We start from the raw sequence: 17,111 nt of genomic DNA on the forward strand, positions 1-17,111 counted from the left end.
GTTTCTCCTGTTAGCAACGAAAATTTTCACTTTGCGAGATGAGCTTCCCCTAAGGAACAAGGCTGTTTTTCACCGAGAAAGAAAGATCCAGTCCTGGATACTCAGATGCATATTATTCACTTATCAAAGCCATAAGAAATGTGTGTCCTTATGCCTTCTGTCTTGCAAGAATCAGCTGTTTCTCCTGTTAGCAACGAAAAGTTGCACTTTGCGAGATGAGCTTCCCCTAAGGAACAAGGTTGTTTTTCATCCAGAAAGAAAGATCCAGTCCTGGATTCTCAGATGCATATTATTCACTTACCAAAGCCATAAGAATTATGTGTCCTTATGCCTTCTGTCTTGCAAGAATCAGCTGTTTCTCCTGTTAGCAACGAAAAGTTGCACTTTGCGAGATGAGCTTCCCCTGAGGAACAAGGTTGTTTTTCGCCGAGAAAGAAAGATCCAGGCCTGGATTCTCAAATGCATATGAGACTCTTTCTAAAGCCATAAGAAATATGTGTCCTGATACATTCTTTCTGGCAAGAATCGACTGTTTCACTTTTTAGCAGAAATTGCCTCTCTTTGCGAGCTGAACTTCCCCTAAGGAACAACTGTGCTTTGCATCCAGAAAGAGAGTTCCAGTCCTGGATTCTCTGATGCATGTGATTCACTAGCCAGAGCCATAAGAATACTGTCTCCTGATGCCTTCTGTCTGACAGGAATCGACTGTTTCACTTGTTAGCAAAGCAAAGTAGCACTTTGCTCGTTGAGCTTCCCCTAAGGAACAACAGTGCTTTGCACCGTGAAAGCAAGCTCCACTCCTGGAGTTTTAGATGCATATGATTTACTTTCCAAAACCATAAGAAATATGTGCCCTGATGTCTCCTGTCTGTCAGAAATCAAGAGTTTCAAGTGTTAGAAGAGCAAAGGTGCTCTTTGCGATACGAGCTTCCCCTAAGGAACAAGGTTGTTTTTCACCGAGAAAGAAAGCTCCAGACCTGCATTCTCGAATGCATATGATTCACTTATCAAAGCCATAGGAAATGTGTGTCCTTATGCCTTCTGTCTTGCAAGAATCAGCTGTTTCTCCTGTTAGCAACGAAAAGTTGGACTTTGCGAGATGAACATCCCTTAAGGAACGAGGTTGTTTTTCGCCGAGAAAGAAAGATCCGGTCCTGGATTCTCAGATGCATATTATTCACTTACCAAAGCCATAAGAAATGTGTGTCCTTATGCCTTCTGTCTTGCAAGAATCAGCTGTTTCTCTTGTTAGCAACGAAAAGTTGCACTTTGCGAGATGAGCTTCCCCTAAGGAACAAGGTTGTTTTTCGCCGAGAAAGAAAGCTCCAGACCTGCATTCTCGAATGCATATGATTCACTTGTCAAAGCCATAAGAAATGTGTGTCCTTATGCCTTCTGTCTTGCAAGAATCAGCTGTTTCTCCTATTAGTAACGAAAATTTTCACTTTGCGAGATGAGATTCCCCTAAGGAACAAGGCTGTTTTTCACCGAGAAAGAAAGATCCAGTCCTGCATTCTCAGATGCATATTATTCACTTATCAAAGCCATAAGAAATGTGTGTCCTTATGCCTTCTGTCTTGCAAGAATCAGCTGTTTCTCCTATTAGTAACGAAAATTTTCACTTTGCGTGATGAGCTTCCCCTAAGGAACAAGGTTGTTTTTCATCCAGAAAGAAAGATCCAGACCTGCATTCTCGTATGCATATGATTCACTTATCAAAGCCATAAGAAATGTGTGTCCTTATGCCTTCTGTCTTGCAAGAATCAGCTGTTTCTCCTGTTAGCAACGAAAAGTTGCACTTTGCGAGATGAGCTTCCCCTAAGGAACAAGGTTGTTTTTCGCCGAGAAAGAAAGATCCAGTCCTGGATTCTCAGATGCATATTATTCACTTATCAAAGCCATAAGAAATGTGTGTCCTTATGCCTTCTGTCTTGCAAGAATCAGCTGTTTCTCCTGTTAGCAACGAAAAGTTGCACTTTGCGAGATGAGCTTCACCTAAGGAACAAGGTTGTTTTCCGCCGAGAAAGAAAGATCCGGTCCTGGATTCTCAGATGCGTATGAGACTCTTTCTAAAGCCATAAGAAATATGTGTCCTGATACATTCTTTCTGGCAAGAATCGACTGTTTCACTTGTTAGCAGAAAAATGCTACTCTTTGCGAGCTGAATTTCCCCTAAGGAACAACTGTGCTTTGCATCCAGAAAGAGAGCTCCAGTCCTGGATTCTCTGATGCATGTGATTCAGTAGCCAGAGCCATACGAATACTGTCTCCTGATGCCTTCTGTCTGACAGGAATCGACTGTTTCACTTGTTAGCAAAGCAAAGTAGCACTTTGCTCGTTGAGCTTCCCCTAAGGAACAAGGTTGTTTTTCGCCGAGAAAGAAAGATCCAGGCCTGGATTCTCAAATGCATATGAGACTCTTTCTAAAGCCATAAGAAATATGTGTCCTGATACATTCTTTCTGGCAGGAATCGACTGTTTCACTTGTTAGCAGAAAAATGCTACTCTTTGCGAGCTGAACTTCCCCTAAGGAACAACTGTGCTTTGCATCCAGAAAGAGAGCTCCAGTCCTGGATTCTCTGATGCATGTGATTCACTAGCCAGAGCCATAAGAATACTGTCTCCTGATGCCTTCTGTCTGACAGGAATCGACTGTTTCACTTGTTAGCAAAGCAAAGTAGCACTTTGCTCGTTGAGCTTCCCCTAAGGAACAACAGTGCTTTGCACCGTGAAAGCAAGCTCCACTCCTGGAGTTTTAGATGCATATGATTTACTTTCGAAAACCATAAGAAATATGTGCCCTGATGTCTCCTGTCTGTCAGAAATCAAGAGTTTCACGTGTTAGAAGAGCAAAGGTGCTCTTTGCGATACGAGCTTCCCCTAAGGAACAAGGTTGATTTCACCGAGAAAGAAAGCTCCAGACCTGCATTCTCGTATGCATATGATTCACTTATCAAAGCCATAGGAAATGTGTGTCCTTATGCCTTCTGTCTTGCAAGAATCAGCTGTTTCTCCTGTTAGCGACGAAAAGTTGCACTTTGCGAGATGAACATCCCTTAAGGAACAAAGCTGTTTTTCCCCGAGAAAGAAAGATCCGGTCCTGGATTCTCAGAGGCATATTATTCACTTACCAAAGACATAAGAAATGTGTGTCCTTATGCCTTCTGTCTTGCAAGAATCAGCTGTTTCTGTGGTTAGCAACGAAAAGTTGCACTTTGCGAGATGAGCTTCGCTTAAGGTACAAGTTTGTTTTTCATCCAGAAAGAAAGATCCAGTCCTGGATTCTCAGATGCATTTTATTCACTTACCAAAGCCATAAGAAATGTGAGTCCTTTTGCCTTCTGTCTTGCAAGAATCAGCTGTTTCTGTGGTTAGCAACGAAAAGTTGCACTTTGCGAGATGAGCTTCCCCTAAGGAACAAGGTTGTTTTTCGCCGAGAAAGAAAGATCCGGTCCTGGATTCTCAGATGCATATGAGACTCTTTCTAAAGCCATAAGAAATATGTGTCCTGATACATTCTTTCTGGCAGGAATCGACTGTTTCACTTTTTAGCAGAAATTGCCTCTCTTTGCGAGCTGAATTTCCCCTAAGGAACAACTGTGCTTTGCATCCAGAAAGAGAGCTCCAGTCCTGGATTCTCTGATGCATGTGATTCACTAGCCAGAGCCATAAGAATACTGTCTCCTGATGCCTTCTCTCTGACAGGAATCGACTGTTTCACTTCTTAGCAAAGCAAAGTAGCACTTTGCTCGTTGAGCTTCCCCTAAGGAACAACAGTGCTTTGCACCGTGAAAGCAAGCTCCACTCCTGGAGTTTTAGATGCATATGATTTACTTTCCAAAACCATAAGAAATATGTGCCCTGATGTCTCCTGTCTGTCAGAAATCAAGAGTTTCAAGTGTTAGAAGAGCAAAGGTGCTCTTTGCGATACGAGCTTCCCCTAAGGAACAAGGTTGTTTTTCACCGAGAAAGAAAGCTCCAGACCTGCATTCTCGTATGCATATGATTCACTTATCAAAGCCATAGGAAATGTGTGTCCTTATGCCTTCTGTCTTGCAAGAATCAGCTGTTTCTCTTGTTAGCAACGAAAAGTTGCACTTTGCGAGATGAGCTTCCCCTAAGGAACAAGGTTGTTTTTCGCCGAGAAAGAAAGATCCGGTCCCGTATTCTCAGATGCGTATGAGACTCTTTCTAAAGCCATAAGAAATATGTGTCCTGATACATTCTTTCTGGCAAGAATCGACTGTTTCACTTGTTAGCAGAAAAATGCTACTCTTTGCGAGCTGAATTTCCCCTAAGGAACAACTGTGCTTTGCATCCAGAAAGAGAGCTCCAGTCCTGGATTCTCTGATGCATGTGATTCACTAGCCAGAGCCATAAGAATACTGTCTCCTGATGCCTTCTCTCTGACAGGAATCGACTGTTTCACTTGTTAGCAAAGCAAAGTAGCACTTTGCTCGTTGAGCTTCCCCTAAGGAAGCACCGTGAAAGCAAGCTCCACTCCTGGAGTTTTAGATGCATATGATTTACTTTCCAAAACCATAAGAAATATGTGCCCTGATGTCTCCTGTCTGTCAGAAATCAAGAGTTTCAGGTGTTAGAAGAGCAAAGGTGCTCTTTGCGATACGAGCTTCCCCTAAGGAACAAGGTTGTTTTTCACCGAGAAAGAAAGCTCCAGACCTGCATTCTCGTATGCATATGATTCACTTATCAAAGCCATAGGAAATGTGTGTCCTTATGCCTTCTGTCTTGCAAGAATCAGCTGTTTCTCCTGTTAGCAACGAAAAGTTGCACTTTGCGAGATGAACATCCCTTAAGGAACAAAGCTGTTTTTCACCGAGAAAGAAAGATCCGGTCCTGGATTCTCAGATGCATATTATTCACTTACCAAAACCATAAGAAATGTGTGTCATTATGCCTTCTGTCTTGCAAGAATCAGCTGTTTCTCCTGTTAGCAACGAAAAGTTGCACTTTGCGAGATGAGCTTCGCTTAAGGAACAAGGTTGTTTTTCGTGCAGAAAGAAAGATCCAGTCCTGGATTCTCAGATGCATATTATTCACTTATCAAAGCCATAAGAAATGTGTGTCCTTTTGCCTTCTGTCTTGCAAGATTCAGCTGTTTCTGTGGTTAGCAACGAAAAGTTGCACTTTGCGAGATGAGCTTCCCCTAAGGAACAAGGTTGTTTTTCGCCGAGAAAGAAAGATCCGGTCCTGGATTCTCAGATGCATATGAGACTCTTTCTAAAGCCATAAGAAATATGTGTCCTGATACATTCTTTCTGGCAGGAATCGACTGTTTCACTTTTTAGCAGAAACTGCCTCTCTTTGCGAGCTGAACTTCCCCTAAGGAACAACTGTGCTTTGCATCCAGAAAGAGAGCTCCAGTCCTGGATTCTCTGATGCATGTGATTCAGTAGCCAGAGCCATAAGAATACTGTCTCCTGATGCCTTCTGTCTGACAGGAATCGACTGTTTCACTTGTTAGCAAAGCAAAGTAGCACTTTGCTCATTGAGCTTCCCCTAAGGAACAACAGTGCTTTGCACCGTGAAAGCAAGCTCCACTCCTGGAGTTTTAGATGCATATGATTTACTTTCGAAAACCATAAGAAATATGTGCCCTGATGTCTCCTGTCTGTCAGAAATCAAGAGTTTCACGTGTTAGAAGAGCAAAGGTGCTCTTTGCGATACGAGCTTCCCCTAAGGAACAAGGTTGATTTCACCGAGAAAGAAAGCTCCAGACCTGCATTCTCGTATGCATATGATTCACTTATCAAAGCCATAGGAAATGTGTGTCCTTATGCCTTCTGTCTTGCAAGAATCAGCTGTTTCTCCTGTTAGCAACGAAAAGTTGCACTTTGCGAGATGAACATCCCTTAAGGAACAAAGCTGTTTTTCCCCGAGAAAGAAAGATCCGGTCCTGGATTCTCAGAGGCATATTATTCACTTACCAAAGACATAAGAAATGTGTGTCCTTATGCCTTCTGTCTTGCAAGAATCAGCTGTTTCTGTGGTTAGCAACGAAAAGTTGCACTTTGCGAGATGAGCTTCGCTTAAGGTACAAGTTTGTTTTTCATCCAGAAAGAAAGATCCAGTCCTGGATTCTCAGATGCATATTATTCACTTACCAAAGCCATAAGAAATGTGAGTCCTTTTGCCTTCTGTCTTGCAAGAATCAGCTGTTTCTGTGGTTAGCAACGAAAAGTTGCACTTTGCGAGATGAGCTTCCCCTAAGGAACAAGGTTGTTTTTCGCCGAGAAAGAAAGATCCGGTCCTGGATTCTCAGATGCATATGAGACTCTTTCTAAAGCCATAAGAAATATGTGTCCTGATACATTCTTTCTGGCAGGAATCGACTGTTTCACTTTTTAGCAGAAATTGCCTCTCTTTGCGAGCTGAATTTCCCCTAAGGAACAACTGTGCTTTGCATCCAGAAAGAGAGCTCCAGTCCTGGATTCTCTGATGCATGTGATTCACTAGCCAGAGCCATAAGAATACTGTCTCCTGATGCCTTCTCTCTGACAGGAATCGACTGTTTCACTTCTTAGCAAAGCAAAGTAGCACTTTGCTCGTTGAGCTTCCCCTAAGGAACAACAGTGCTTTGCACCGTGAAAGCAAGCTCCACTCCTGGAGTTTTAGATGCATATGATTTACTTTCCAAAACCATAAGAAATATGTGCCCTGATGTCTCCTGTCTGTCAGAAATCAAGAGTTTCAAGTGTTAGAAGAGCAAAGGTGCTCTTTGCGATACGAGCTTCCCCTAAGGAACAAGGTTGTTTTTCACCGAGAAAGAAAGCTCCAGACCTGCATTCTCGTATGCATATGATTCACTTATCAAAGCCATAGGAAATGTGTGTCCTTATGCCTTCTGTCTTGCAAGAATCAGCTGTTTCTCTTGTTAGCAACGAAAAGTTGCACTTTGCGAGATGAGCTTCCCCTAAGGAACAAGGTTGTTTTTCGCCGAGAAAGAAAGATCCGGTCCCGTATTCTCAGATGCGTATGAGACTCTTTCTAAAGCCATAAGAAATATGTGTCCTGATACATTCTTTCTGGCAAGAATCGACTGTTTCACTTGTTAGCAGAAAAATGCTACTCTTTGCGAGCTGAATTTCCCCTAAGGAACAACTGTGCTTTGCATCCAGAAAGAGAGCTCCAGTCCTGGATTCTCTGATGCATGTGATTCACTAGCCAGAGCCATAAGAATACTGTCTCCTGATGCCTTCTCTCTGACAGGAATCGACTGTTTCACTTGTTAGCAAAGCAAAGTAGCACTTTGCTCGTTGAGCTTCCCCTAAGGAAGCACCGTGAAAGCAAGCTCCACTCCTGGAGTTTTAGATGCATATGATTTACTTTCCAAAACCATAAGAAATATGTGCCCTGATGTCTCCTGTCTGTCAGAAATCAAGAGTTTCAGGTGTTAGAAGAGCAAAGGTGCTCTTTGCGATACGAGCTTCCCCTAAGGAACAAGGTTGTTTTTCACCGAGAAAGAAAGCTCCAGACCTGCATTCTCGTATGCATATGATTCACTTATCAAAGCCATAGGAAATGTGTGTCCTTATGCCTTCTGTCTTGCAAGAATCAGCTGTTTCTCCTGTTAGCAACGAAAAGTTGCACTTTGCGAGATGAACATCCCTTAAGGAACAAAGCTGTTTTTCACCGAGAAAGAAAGATCCGGTCCTGGATTCTCAGATGCATATTATTCACTTACCAAAACCATAAGAAATGTGTGTCATTATGCCTTCTGTCTTGCAAGAATCAGCTGTTTCTCCTGTTAGCAACGAAAAGTTGCACTTTGCGAGATGAGCTTCGCTTAAGGAACAAGGTTGTTTTTCGTGCAGAAAGAAAGATCCAGTCCTGGATTCTCAGATGCATATTATTCACTTATCAAAGCCATAAGAAATGTGTGTCCTTTTGCCTTCTGTCTTGCAAGATTCAGCTGTTTCTGTGGTTAGCAACGAAAAGTTGCACTTTGCGAGATGAGCTTCCCCTAAGGAACAAGGTTGTTTTTCGCCGAGAAAGAAAGATCCGGTCCTGGATTCTCAGATGCATATGAGACTCTTTCTAAAGCCATAAGAAATATGTGTCCTGATACATTCTTTCTGGCAGGAATCGACTGTTTCACTTTTTAGCAGAAACTGCCTCTCTTTGCGAGCTGAACTTCCCCTAAGGAACAACTGTGCTTTGCATCCAGAAAGAGAGCTCCAGTCCTGGATTCTCTGATGCATGTGATTCAGTAGCCAGAGCCATAAGAATACTGTCCCCTGATGCCTTCTGTCTGACAGGAATCGACTGTTTCACTTGTTAGCAAAGCAAAGTAGCACTTTGCTCGTTGAGCTTCCCCTAAGGAACAAAAGTGCTTTGCACCGTGAAAGCAAGCTCCACTCCTGGAGTTTTAGATGCATATGATTTACTTTCCAAAACCATAAGAAATATGTGCCCTGATGTCTCCTGTCTGTCAGAAATCAAGAGTTTCAGGTGTTAGAAGAGCAAAGGTGCTCTTTGCGATACGAGCTTCCCCTAAGGAACAAGGTTGTTTTTCACCGAGAAAGAAAGCTCCAGACCTGCATTCTCGAATGCATATGATTCACTTATCAAAGCCATAGGAAATGTGTGTCCTTATGCCTTCTGTCTTGCAAGAATCAGCTGTTTCTCCTGTTAGCAACGAAAAGTTGGACTTTGCGAGATGAACATCCCTTAAGGAACGAGGTTGTTTTTCGCCGAGAAAGAAAGATCCGGTCCTGGATTCTCAGATGCATATTATTCACTTATCAAAGCCATAAGAAATGTGTGTCCTTATGCCTTCTGTCTTGCAAGAATCAGCTGTTACTCCTATTAGTAACGAAAATTTTCACTTTGCGAGATGAGCTTCCCCTAAGGAACAAGGCTGTTTTTCACCGAGAAAGAAAGATCCAGACCTGCATTCTCAGATGCATATTATTCACTTATCAAAGCCATAAGAAATATGTGTCCTTATGCCTTCTGTCTTGCAAGAATCAGCTGTTTCTCTTGTTAGCAACGAAAAGTTGCACTTTGCGTGATGAGCTTCCCCTAAGGAACAAGGTTGTTTTTCATCCAGAAAGAAAGATCCAGACCTGCATTCTCGTATGCATATGATTCACTTATCAAAGCCATAAGAAATGTGTGTCCTTATGCCTTCTGTCTTGCAAGAATCAGCTGTTTCTCCTGTTAGCAACGAAAAGTTGCACTTTGCGAGATGAACATCCCTTAAGGAACAAAGCTGTTTTTCACCGAGAAAGAAAGATCCGGTCCTGGATTCTCAGAGGTATATTATTCACTTACCAAAGACATAAGAAATGTGTGTCCTTATGCCTTCTGTCTTGCAAGAATCAGCTGTTTCTCCTGTTAGCAACGAAAAGTTGCACTTTGCGAGATGAGCTTCGCTTAAGGTACAAGGTTGTTTTTCATCCAGAAAGAAAGATCCAGTCCTGAATTCTCAGATGCATATTATTCACTTACCAAAGCCATAAGAAATGTGAGTCCTTTTGCCTTCTGTCTTGCAAGAATCAGCTGTTTCTGTGGTTAGCAACGAAAAGTTGCACTTTGCGAGATGAGCTTCCCCTAAGGAACAAGGTTGTTTTTCGCCGAGAAAGAAAGATCCGGTCCTGGATTCTCAGATGCATATGAGACTCTTTCTAAAGCCATAAGAAATATGTGTCCTGATACATTCTTTCTGGCAGGAATCGACTGTTTCACTTTTTAGCAGAAATTTCCTCTCTTTGCGAGATGAACTTCCCCTAAGGAACAACTGTGCTTTGCATCCAGAAAGAGAGCTCCAGTCCTGGATTCTCTGATGCATGTGATTCACTAGCCAGAGCCATAAGAATACTGTCTCCTGATGCCTTCTGTCTGACAGGAATCGACTGTTTCACTTGTTAGCAAAGCAAAGTAGCACTTTGCTCGTTGAGCTTCCCCTAAGGAACAACAGTGCTTTGCACCGTGAAAGCAAGCTCCACTCCTGGAGTTTTAGATGCATATGATTTACTTTCCAAAACCATAAGAAATATGTGCCCTGATGTCTCCTGTCTGTCAGAAATCAAGAGTTTCAGGTGTTAGAAGAGCAAAGGTGCTCTTTGCGATACGAGCTTCCCCTAAGGAACAAGGTTGTTTTTCACCGAGAAAGAAAGCTCCAGACCTGCATTCTCGTATGCATATGATTCACTTATCAAAGCCATAGGAAATGTGTGTCCTTATGCCTTCTGTCTTGCAAGAATCAGCTGTTTCTCCTGTTAGCAACGAAAAGTTGGACTTTGCGAGATGAACATCCCTTAAGGAACGAGGTTGTTTTTCGCCGAGAAAGATAGATCCGGTCCTGGATTCTCAGATGCATATTATTCACTTATCAAAGCCATAAGAAATGTGTGTCCTTATGCCTTCTGTCTTGCAAGAATCAGCTGTTTCTCCTATTAGTAACGAAAATTTTCACTTTGCGAGATGAGCTTCCCCTAAGGAACAAGGCTGTTTTTCACCGAGAAAGAAAGATCCAGTCCTGGATTCTCAGATGCATATTATTCACTTATCAAAGCCATAAGAAATGTGTGTCCTTATGCCTTCTGTCTTGCAAGAATCAGCTGTTTCTCCTGTTAGCAACGAAAAGTTGCACTTTGCGAGATGAGCTTCCCCTAAGGAACAAGGTTGTTTTTCGCCGAGAAAGAAAGATCCAGGCCTGGATTCTCAAATGCATATGAGACTCTTTCTAAAGCCATAAGAAATATGTGTCCTGATACATTCTTTCTGGCAGGAATCGACTGTTTCACTTGTTAGCAGAAAAATGCTACTCTTTGCGAGCTGAACTTCCCCTAAGGAACAACTGTGCTTTGCATCCAGAAAGAGAGCTCCAGTCCTGGATTCTCTGATGCATGTGATTCACTAGCCAGAGCCATAAGAATACTGTCTCCTGATGCCTTCTCTCTGACAGGAATCGACTGTTTCACTTCTTAGCAAAGCAAAGTAGCACTTTGCTCGTTGAGCTTCCCCTAAGGAACAACAGTGCTTTGCACCGTGAAAGCAAGCTCCACTCCTGGAGTTTTAGATGTATATGATTTACTTTCCAAAACCATAAGAAATATGTGCCCTGCTGTCTCCTGTCTGTCAGAAATCAAGAGTTTCAGGTGTTAGAAGAGCAAAGGTGCTCTTTGCGATACGAGCTTCCCCTAAGGAACAAGGTTGTTTTTCACCGAGAAAGAAAGCTCCAGACCTGCATTCTCGTATGCATATGATTCACTTATCAAAGCCATAGGAAATGTGTGTCCTTATGCCTTCTGTCTTGCAAGAATCAGCTGTTTCTCTTGTTAGCAACGAAAAGTTGCACTTTGCGAGATGAGCTTCCCCTAAGGAACAAGGATGTTTTTCACCGAGAAAGAAAGCTCCAGACCTGCGTTCTCGTATGCATATGATTCACTTATCAAAGCCATAAGAAATGTGTGTCCTTATGCCTTCTGTCTTGCAAGAATCAGCTGTTTCTCCTGTTAGCAACGAAAAGTTGCACTTTGCGAGATGAGCTTCCCCTAAGGAACAAGGTTGTTTTTCACCGAGAAAGAAAGATCCAGTCCTGGATTCTCAGATGCATATTATTCACTTATCAAAGCCATAAGAAATGTGTGTCCTTATGCCTTCTGTCTTGCAAGAATCAGCTGTTTCTCCTGTTAGCAACGAAAAGTTGCACTTTGCGAGATGAGCTTCCCCTAAGGAACAAGGTTGTTTTTCGCCGAGAAAGAAAGATCCGGTCCTGGATTCTCAGATGCGTATGAGACTCTTTCTAAAGCCATAAGAAATATGTGTCCTGATACATTCTTTCTGGCAAGAATCGACTGTTTCACTTGTTAGCAGAAAAATGCTACTCTTTGCGAGCTGAACTTCCCCTAAGGAACAACTGTGCTTTGCATCCAGAAAGAGAGCTCCAGTCCTGGATTCTCTGATGCATGTGATTCAGTAGCCAGAGCCATAAGAATACTGTCTCCTGATGCCTTCTGTCTGACAGGAATCGACTGTTTCACTTGTTAGCAAAGCAAAGTAGCACTTTGCTCGTTGAGCTTCCCCTAAGGAACAACAGTGCTTTGCACCGTGAAAGCAAGCTCCACTCCTGGAGTTTTAGATGCATATGATTTACTTTCCAAAACCATAAGAAATATGTGCCCTGCTGTCTCCTGTCTGTCAGAAATCAAGAGTTTCACGTGCTAGAAGAGCAAAGGTGCTCTTTGCGATACGAGCTTCCCCTAAGGAACAAGGTTGTTTTTCACCGAGAAAGAAAGCTCCAGACCTGCATTCTCGTATGCATATGATTCACTTATCAAAGCCATAAGAAATGTGTGTCCTTATGCCTTCTGTCTTGCAAGAATCAGCTGTTTCTCTTGTTAGCAACGAAAAGTTGCACTTTGCGAGATGAGCTTCCCCTAAGGAACAAGGTTGTTTTTCATCCAGAAACAAAGATCCAGTCCTGGATTCTCAGATGCATATTATTCACTTACCAAAGCCATAAGAATTATGTGTCCTTATGCCTTCTGTCTTGCAAGAATCAGCTGTTTCTCCTGTTAGCAACGAAAAGTTGCACTTTGCGAGATGAACATCCCTTAAGGAACAAAGCTGTTTTTCACCGAGAAAGAAAGATCCGGTCCTGGATTCTCAGAGGCATATTATTCACTTACCAAAGACATAAGAAATGTGTGTCCTTATGCCTTCTGTCTTGCAAGAATCAGCTGTTTCTCCTGTTAGCAACGAAAAGTTGCACTTTGCGAGATGAGCTTCGCTTAAGGTACAAGGTTGTTTTTCATCCAGAAAGAAAGATCCAGTCCTGGATTCTCAGATGCATAATATTCACTTACCAAAGCCATAAGAAATGTGAGTCCTTTTGCCTTCTGTCTTGCAAGAATCAGCTGTTTCTCCTGTTAGCAACGAAAAGTTGCACTTTGCGAGATGAGCTTCCCCTAAGGAACAAGGTTGTTTTTCGCCGAGAAAGAAAGATCCGGTTCTGGACTCTCAGATGCATATGAGACTCTTTCTAAAGCCATAAGAAATATGTGTCCTGATACATTCTTTCTGGCAGGAATCGACTGTTTCACTTTTTAGCAGAAATTGCCTCTCTTTGCGAGCTGAACTTCCCCTAAGGAACAACTGTGCTTTGCATCCAGAAAGAGAGCTCCAGTCCTGGATTCTCTGATGCATGTGATTCACTAGCCAGAGCCATAAGAATACTGTCTCCTGATGCCTTCTGTCTGACAGGAATCGACTGTTTCACTTCTTAGCAAAGCAAAGTAGCACTTTGCTCGTTGAGCTTCCCCTAAGGAACAACAGTGCTTTGCACCGTGAAAGCAAGCTCCACTCCTGGAGTTTTAGATGCATATGATTTACTTTCCAAAACCATAAGAAATATGTGCCCTGATGTCTCCTGTCTGTCAGAAATCAAGAGTTTCAGGTGTTAGAAGAGCAAAGGTGCTCTTTGCGATACGAGCTTCCCCTAAGGAACAAGGTTGTTTTTCACCGAGAAAGAAAGCTCCAGACCTGCATTCTCGAATGCATATGATTCACTTATCAAAGCCATAGGAAATGTGTGTCCTTATGCCTTCTGTCTTGCAAGAATCAGCTGTTTCTCCTGTTAGCAACGAAAAGTTGGACTTTGCGAGATGAACATCCCTTAAGGAACGAGGTTGTTTTTCGCCGAGAAAGAAAGATCCGGTCCTGGATTCTCAGATGCATATTATTCACTTATCAAAGCCATAAGAAATGTGTGTCCTTATGCCTTCTGTCTTGCAAGAATCAGCTGTTTCTCCTATTAGTAACGAAAATTTTCACTTTGCGAGATGAGCTTCCCCTAAGGAACAAGGCTGTTTTTCACCGAGAAAGAAAGATCCAGTCCTGCATTCTCAGATGCATATTATTCACTTATCAAAGCCATAAGAAATGTGTGTCCTTATGCCTTCTGTCTTGCAAGAATCAGCTGTTTCTCTTGTTAGCAACGAAAAGTTGCACTTTGCATGATGAGCTTCCCCTAAGGAACAAGGTTGTTTTTCATCCAGAAAGAAAGATCCAGACCTGCATTCTCGTATGCATATTATTCACTTACCAAAGCCATAAGAATTATGTGTCCTTATGCCTTCTGTCTTGCAAGAATCAGCTGTTTCTCCTGTTAGCAACGAAAAGTTGCACTTTGTGAGATGAGCTTCCCCTAAGGAACAAGGTTGTTTTTCGCCGAGAAAGAAAGATCCAGTCCTGGATTCTCAGATGCATATTATTCACTTATCAAAGCCATAAGAAATGTGTGTCCTTATGCCTTCTGTCTTGCAAGAATCAGCTGTTTCTCCTGTTAGCAACGAAAAGTTGCACTTTGCGAGATGAGCTTCCCCTGAGGAACAAGGTTGTTTTTCGCCGAGAAAGAAAGATCCAGGCCTGGATTCTCAAATGCATATGAGACTCTTTCTAAAGCCATAAGAAATATGTGTCCTGATACATTCTTTCTGGCAGGAATCGACTGTTTCACTTGTTAGCAGAAAAATGCTACTCTGCGAGCTGAACTTCCCGTAAGGAACAACTGTGCTTTGCATCCAGAAAGAGAGCTCCAGTCCTGGATTCTCTGATGCATGTGATTCAGTAGCCAGAGCCATAAGAATACTGTCTCCTGATGCCTTCTGTCTGACAGGAATCGACTGTTTCACTTGTTAGCAAAGCAAAGTAGCACTTTGCTCGTTGAGCTTCCCCTAAGGAACAACAGTGCTTTGCACCGTGAAAGCAAGCTCCACTCCTGGAGTTTCAGATGCATATGATTTACTTTCCAAAACCATAAGAAATATGTGCCCTGATGTCTCCTGTCTGTCAGAAATCAAGAGTTTCACGTGTTAGAAGAGCAAAGGTGCTCTTTGCGATACGAGCTTCCCCTAAGGAACAAGGTTGTTTTTCACCGAGAAAGAAAGCTCCAGACCTGCATTCTCGTATGCATATGATTCACTTATCAAAGCTATAGGAAATGTGTGTCCTTATGCCTTCTGTCTTGCAAGAATCAGCTGTTTCTCTTGTTAGCAACGAAAAGTTGCACTTTGCGAGATGAGCTTCCCTAAGGAACAAGGATGTTTTTCACCGAGAAAGAAAGCTCCAGACCAGCATTCTCGTATGCATATTATTCACTTACCAAAGCCATAAGAATTATGTGTCCTTATGCCTTCTGTCTTGCAAGAATCAGCTGTTTCTCCTGTTAGCAACGAAAAGTTGCACTTTGCGAGATGAGCTTCCCCTGAGGAACAAGGTTGTTTTTCACCGAGAAAGAAAGATCCAGGCCTGGATTCTCAAATGCATATGAGACTCTAAAGCCATAAGAAATATGTGTCCTGATACATTCTTTCTGGCAGGAATCGACTGTTTCACTTGTTAGCAGAAAAATGCTACTCTTTGCGAGCTGAACTTCCCCTAAGGAACAACTGTGCTTTGCATCCAGAAAGAGAGTTCCAGTCCTAGATTCTCTGATGCATGTGATTCACTAGCCAGAGCCATAAGAATACTGTCTCCTGATGCCTTCTGTCTGACAGGAATCGACTGTTTCACTTCTTAGCAAAGCAAAGTAGCACTTTGCTCGTTGAGCTTCCCCTAAGGAACAACAGTGCTTTGCACCGTGAAAGCAAGCTCCACTCCTGGAGTTTTAGATGCATATGATTTACTTTCCAAAACCATAAGAAATATGTGCCCTGATGTCTCCTGTCTGTCAGAAATCAAGAGTTTCACGTGTTAGAAGAGCAAAGGTGCTCTTTGCGATACGAGCTTCCCCTAAGGAACAAGGTTGTTTTTCACCGAGAAAGAAAGCTCCAGACCTGCATTCTCGAATGCATATGATTCACTTATCAAAGCCATAGGAAATGTGTGTCCTTATGCCTTCTGTCTTGCAAGAATCAGCTGTTTCTCCTGTTAGCAACGAAAAGCTGGACTTTGCGAGATGAACATCCCTTACGGAACGAGGTTGTTTTTCGCCGAGAAAGAAAGATCCGGTCCTGGATTCTCAGATGCATATTATTCACTTACCAAAGCCATAAGAAATGTGTGTCCTTATGCCTTCTGTCTTGCAAGAATCAGCTGTTTCTCTTGTTAGCAACGAAAAGTTGCACTTTGCGAGATGAGCTTCCCCTAAGGAACAAGGTTGTTTTCGCCGAGAAAGAAAGCTCCAGACCTGCATTCTCGAATGCATATGATTCACTTATCAAAGCCATAAGAAATGTGTGTCCTTATGCCTTCTGTCTTGCAAGAATCAGCTGTTTCTCCTATTAGTAACGAAAATTTTCACTTTGCGTGATGAGCTTCCCCTAAGGAACAAGGTTGTTTTTCATCCAGAAAGAAAGATCCAGACCTGCATTCTCGTATGCATATGATTCACTTATCAAAGCCATAAGAAATGTGTGTCCTTATGCCTTCTGTCTTGCAAGAATCAGCTGTTTCTCCTGTTAGCAACGAAAAGTTGCACTTTGCGAGATGAGCTTCCCCTAAGGAACAAGGTTGTTTTTCGCCGAGAAAGAAAGATCCAGTCCTGGATTCTCAGATGCATATTATTCACTTATCAAAGCCATAAGAAATGTGTGTCCTTTTGCCTTCTGTCTTGCAAGAATCAGCTGTTTCTCCTGTTAGCAACGAAAAGTTGCACTTTGCGAGATGAGCTTCACCTAAGGAACAAGGTTGTTTTCCGCCGAGAAAGAAAGATCCGGTCCTGGATTCTCAGATGCGTATGAGACTCTTTCTAAAGCCATAAGAAATATGTGTCCTGATACATTCTTTCTGGCAAGAATCGACTGTTTCACTTGTTAGCAGAAAAATGCTACTCTTTGCGAGCTGAATTTCCCCTAAGGAACAACTGTGCTTTGCATCCAGAAAGAGAGCTCCAGTCCTGGATTCTCTGATGCATGTGATTCAGTAGCCAGAGCCATACGAATACTGTCTCCTGATGCCTTCTGTCTGACAGGAATCGACTGTTTCACTTGTTAGCAAAGCAAAGTAGCACTTTGCTCGTTGAGCTTCCCCTAAGGAACAAGGTTGTTTTTCGCCGAGAAAGAAAGATCCAGGCCTGGATTCTCAAATGCATATGAGACTCTTTCTAAAGCCATAAGAAATATGTGTCCTGATACATTCTT

Source organism: Pithys albifrons, chromosome 4, assembly GCF_047495875.1.
Source record: "Pithys albifrons albifrons isolate INPA30051 chromosome 4, PitAlb_v1, whole genome shotgun sequence".
NCBI lineage: Eukaryota > Metazoa > Chordata > Aves > Passeriformes > Thamnophilidae > Pithys > Pithys albifrons.